Source organism: Hipposideros armiger, unplaced genomic scaffold (assembly GCF_001890085.2).
Source record: "Hipposideros armiger isolate ML-2016 unplaced genomic scaffold, ASM189008v1 scaffold_22, whole genome shotgun sequence".
In the NCBI taxonomy this organism is placed as follows: domain Eukaryota; kingdom Metazoa; phylum Chordata; class Mammalia; order Chiroptera; family Hipposideridae; genus Hipposideros; species Hipposideros armiger.
This window is the reverse complement of record NW_017731372.1, coordinates 1007432-1013431: the sequence shown is the minus strand read 5'-3', so window position 1 is coordinate 1013431 and position 6000 is coordinate 1007432.

Genomic DNA, 6000 nt, shown 5'->3' with positions numbered 1-6000 from the left:
TACTATAATCAGGAAACAAATAACCTTTAACAAGTTTATCTTTGTAGGTTAACAAATCAGAGCTGTAATGGCGACCTGTAGAAGCATATACCTCATGTTAATTATTTAACATAGAGAAGATATTAATATTGCAATTTTAGGGCCATGTAGAAAAAAAAGATGGAGCAGGGACTATATTTGGCTTTTGCTTTGGTGGCCCTAAAATTCTGCATTGTAGTTTAGGGATCACCATTGGTTCTCTTGTTAGAGTAATCTTTTGGCCTGAGCTACTTCTCTAAGAGCCATCTTAGGGATAATGAAAAGTCCCATGCCACAACATCCCTGCCATTCCTCTTCTAATTCCTGAGCCTGTTTTTTATGGTGTTTACTTTTGGGGTGTGTTTGGGCTATTAGAAGAGGGACAGTGCCCCCTTATAATCCAGACTGAAGAGGTGGGCAGAGGCAGACCTATTTTTTGGGCCCCTGGTGAGTGGACCAAGATTGTCACATGACTGCAGCTGAGCTAATAGACTCCTCTCTCTATAGTTTGTACCCAGACATAGAAACTGAGGTCAGTGGATGGTGGGAGCTGGAGGACATGTACAGAGGGTGTCAAAAATGCATATGCACATTTTAAGAAAGGAAAGAAAACTGTACTAAAATTGTAATACTCCATATATACCGATAACAAAAGATGAAGACAAGTCGTGTGTATACATTTTGGGGGCATCCCCGGTATAGTCCGTGCCATAATTTGGGCCATGAAAGTCCAAATCATTCTTATGGAGCAGGAACCAAGAACCTTTTAGAGAAGCTGGTGTACAGAGAGAAGGCTGCTGCTGCTGCGTGGCCCAGACAATAGATCATATGGAGGGAGGAGAAAAAGAGAGAGGGAAAGGGAGATGGGGAGAGGGAGGAAGGACAGAAGGGTGCGGGATGGGCACGCGATCTGTGCAGGACTAAGCAGCCTTCCTGGAGACTTCTCCTGGCATTCCTGGGGAAGATGTGCCCTCAGTCAGTGGGATTATGACCTGTAAGGACAAGGTCATTTCAGTCTGCCGGCAGCCACCTGGCTTTGATGTAGAGAGCGCCCATCTCAAAATAAAGCAATCACAAAGGCAAGTAAACTGAAAGATGGGGAGAGAAAGAAATGGGTCTTGATATTATTTGAGCTCTGGGATACAGTCGTGCCTAAAAGCTAGACCTGTCCTTAGGACTTCTGAAAAACAACAACAATAACAGCAAATACACACACACACACACACACACACACACACACACACACACACACATTTCCCCCACATTTGCATAAATTATGATGTTTTTACACCTTAAAAAACTTTCTGACTGAGGAGAGACTGCCCTCCTGGGGCCAGATAGCAAAGGGCCAAGCAAGTGGCATACCTTTGATATGCAAATGAACCCAGAGCCAGACCTCCTCTATCTGGCCCATAAACCCTGGCAGGCATTATTCCTCTGCCTTAATCATCCCAGGGCCACGTATCAGACAACTAGGAACCAACCCCATAGCCCAAGGCCTCCGAATTATTCAGATTAGCCCATCCTAACCTGTCTACCTTGCTCTGCCTTGCTTTCCCCGTGGAATCCAGATAAACGGGGTGACCTAAACTCTCCCTTCACTCCCATCTTCTGCCGCCTGACCACCCTGGGGCTCTTTGACGTGGCCCTGCATGAAGTGGCACACCTCCCATCTCTAGGACCTGTGAGGATAATAAACTGTGTTTTCCTGAGCCTCTGCTGGGCCGCCCCTTGTGCCCCCACCATGCCATAAAAGAACACAGAACAACTTGTCAATCACACAGATCCATCAGTTCTCTCTCTGGCTTAAGCTAGTTTAAGTGTCTGCGATGGATTTCTGAAATAGTCCTGAGTAATACAAGCAACTTATAAAATCTAAAAATGTACGGCTACCAACCTTGGGCCAACCTTGACTCCAGGTGAGCTAATACACTCCTCTCTCTACAGTTTGTACCGGGACAGCAACAGAATGAATACGGGTTGTGAAGAGAAGCTAGCAGGGCCAACCCGCTGCAAATTATTCTTATACCTCCATTTCCTCTGAAATTTGTAATGACTGGCAAGTTTTTAGCTCAGTTGTACCCTTGTTATTTTCTACATCTCATAAATTTGGGGAGTCATGGGATTAAAGTTCTAGGTTAGATTTGACTTAATCAAATTGTGAGGTATGGACGTAATGAAAACATAATTGTATTTTAAGCTCCCTATCCTTTACTTAACACTCCCTTGAGCCAAATATGTTTTCCATTTGGGTGACAAAGATATTCTCTGTCAAAGGAAAGAGGCAGAGGTATTCTCAGGTGTCATTTCACGGAAAACTTTTACTTCTTCTCAGTTATCATCCTAAGTCTGTTAGAACTGATTTTTCTCTCTCCTCTTTCTGCTCTTGGGAAAAAGTGATAAGTAATGAGCCCTTCGGTCTCAAGATGAAAATAACGATTTGTGCACACCCTCCCCGCCAACATCTAAAGAAGCCAGGAGGAATAAACCAGCATACAACTGAGTCAGCTGAAGAAATTTGTTCTTTTTAATGGTACACAGGGTTTCTTGGTTATAAAGACCTGTGTCCTTTTCTCCTTTCACTGTGGTGCCAGCAGTATTGCCATGTTTATAATTGCTTACCAGGATTTAAATTTAGAAAACATCCTGCCGAGGGGCTCAGTTGGTTAAGAGCGTGAGCTCTGAGCAACAGGATCGCTGGTTGGATTCCCACATGGGCCAGTGAGCTGCGCCTGAACTGAGCTGCTGCTGAGCAGCCAACAGGCGGCCAGATGGCTCAGTGGTTAGAGCGTGAACTCTTAGCAACAAGGTTGCCGGTTTGACCCCCACATGGGATGGTGGGCTATGCCCACCTGCAACTAAGATTGAACACCGTACCTTGAGCTGAGCGGCTGTGAGCTGCCAACCGGTGGCAGGATGGCAACTGGACTTGGAGCTGAGCCAGCTGCGCCCTCCACAACTGAGACTGAAGGACAACAACTTGGCTGTTCCCCTTCCCCAATTCCCCAACACTGTTCCTTTTTCCCAAATCCCCAGTAAAATCTTTAAATAAATAATAAATTTGGAAAACATCTTTCATTTGTGAAATGTGATTTGAATAATTAAAGAAATTATAAATCTGCGTGAGATTTGGGGCAGTTAGAGCTGAAGGAAGGAGGACCTGGATCTAGGGACATTTTTCACTCTATAGATGTAAAACTATTTACATGTGGGAAGAGGGGGAGAGTAATGCCAATCATTTTAGCTGTATCCCTAAAGATGTTTATCTTGAAAAGAAGTGGAGAAAGCAGAGGAGAGAGAACTATGCAAATATAGAGAACTGTAGCGAATCTTAAAGAGTCATGATTTTCTCAGAATAATATTTTTACCAGGAGAACATAAAATATTCAATATCTGACTTGATCCCAGGAACTGAGGGAGCCATGTCTATGTTTGTACCTTTTTGCTCTGCCTATAAAGGATGATGCCTAACATTTTTTTTGGAATTCAGCTTTATAAACATGAAATGGTTTCATCCTGATCTGTGATGCAAATGGATGATTAACCTGGACTAGGTAAATAGGAAGACAAGTAAGCATACATACCCTCCACTGTTAGATTTTACATATGCACATTTCAAATCAGACCCAGTGGACACTTAAGCCTGTCCATCAGAACAGATATTTACAACAGGGAAAGTTCTGGGGTGGGTTGTCTGCTTTGAGCCATTTGGAAACTGAACTGGCTAGAACAGATTGCAAGATTTAGGCTGAGGGTGAACGACTCTGGTTCCTTTTCAGCCTGAAGCAATTACCCAGCTGTTGGAAAGTTGAAATATTGGACCAAATTGTATTACCTAACTTAAAATAAGCACCCCTGAGAATAGATCACTATGTATTTTTGGGTAAATGCATTATGCAACAGTTGACACTCCTATTGGGTTGTCAGAAAAGTCATGACATATTTTTTCTATGTTTTTTGTTGCAAAAATACATCATGACCTTTCCGACAACCCAATATTTCTATGTCTTATGAATCAGGCTTAGACTCCTCACCAAAAGTAAATTTGTTGTATGTTTTTGGCTATTTGTTTTCATTGGTTAATATATACACTATTGGCATATTCCCAAAGCCGTTACTCGCTAACATTGGAACTTCCAGAAACATCCTTGACACAGCCATCAATAAACAATCTAAACACGTAAAAAACAAACAAACATGTTTTGTGTGTAACAGCTGTGGAGTTTGACCTAAAGCTGACAATATGTGTTAAAAGAAAGTCCTTTACTCACACATGGTCTGATTTAATCCATATAACACCCCTGGACAGTACATTGGGCACATAATATATTATGTCCATTGACAAAATAAAGTCTTAGTAATAAGTGACTTGCCCAAAGCCATACAATTAGCAAGCGATGCTTCCTTCTTCTCTACTCAAATACCTTCATATCAGAGGCGTCATCCTCGATCACCTTAAATAAAGGAGGATTTCCTTTCCTTCTTACCCTGCTTTCTTCCTCATGGTATCTATTACCATTAGGTTTATTCATTTTTTTAATGGCCTGTTTTGTTTTCCCCTCTATCATGTGAGCTATATTAAAGCAGGGACTTTGTTTTGTGCATGGCCCCTAAATCAAGTGCCTGGTACATGACCGGCCTCAATAAATATTTATTGCTTAAGTATAATTATGTTCATTGCCTAGCTAGGTCAGCCTATGTATCATATCCAAGTCAGCCTTCCTTCAACCTCTTGCTCTTTCTACCCCACTAACCTGCATCCCATGTCAGAGAAGATACAAACCCATTATCAATATACATCAATTCTTAGGACTCTTGTAGTTAAACTAGAAATGTTATGCATGTTAGAGTTGATTTGTTATTCATCCTAATTTAACAAATATCTACTGCACACCTACTATATGCTCTTGGATAAGAAGCAATGACCAACTCACTAATATAGGTTAGCAATTTACCCAAGAATCTTGAAGCCCAGGAAAGGTAAATATTTGTACTTATGGATCTCTATGTTCAGAATTATTATGTACACCTAAGACTAATACAATGTTATATGTCAATGAAAACTCAATTTTTTAAGAGGCCATTTAAAAAAAGAATTATTAGGTCTATCTAGTGTAGCAGAATAGAACACTTAGCCACCCTTCAAACGTTTTCCCCATCATTCTTAATCTCAGTCCACTTATTTGCTTACACCAAATTTCTAGACATTTTCTTGGATGTCTCTCTCCCCCATCCTCCGAATCCAACCCATCTGCAAAGACGGCAAACTCTACTTAAAAAACTTATCCTGAGACTGCGTGCTTCTCCTCAACTTCACCTCTGTAAATCCTAATCCTAATCCTACTCCACTTGCCTTGACTACCAGCAGTTTCCTACACGCTGTCTTTGCCTTCCCATTTTCTACCTAGCTGCCAGATAAGTGTAAATTACTTAGCATTCCCCTGCTTAAAAGTTTCAATGAATTCCTTTTTTGTTCCTCTCTGAATTAATTCTACTTAGAAAACATCCAAACCCTATCTTAGCCTATTGGCCCTACTTGATTCAGTCCCGATCACAAGCCCAATCTTCTCTCAGAATTTTACCCTTTATTCATATACTCTACTCAAACTGGCCTTCTTTCAATTCTATGAGCACAATAAAACCTTCCCTGTCCTAAAATATTTGCACTAGCAACTCCTTGCCATTTACGTCAGTTTAAATTTTACCTCCCCAGAGAGGCCTTCTGTATGTGATTTAAAGTTGTCTGCTTTCCTCCATTCACTCTTGGTTATGTCAGAGAGTACATTGCATTTACTTATTGTGCTTTGTGCAACTGCCGTCTTAATATTTGTCTTCTGTTCGTTTGTTGTCTGTCTCCTTCCAGCAGAATGTAAACTCAACGAAGACAGCACTGTGCTTTCTCAGCCGGTTTATAACAGTCTAACACAGTGAGCACTCAAGAAATACCTAAGGGTGGCCGATTAGCTCAGGTGGTTAGAGCAC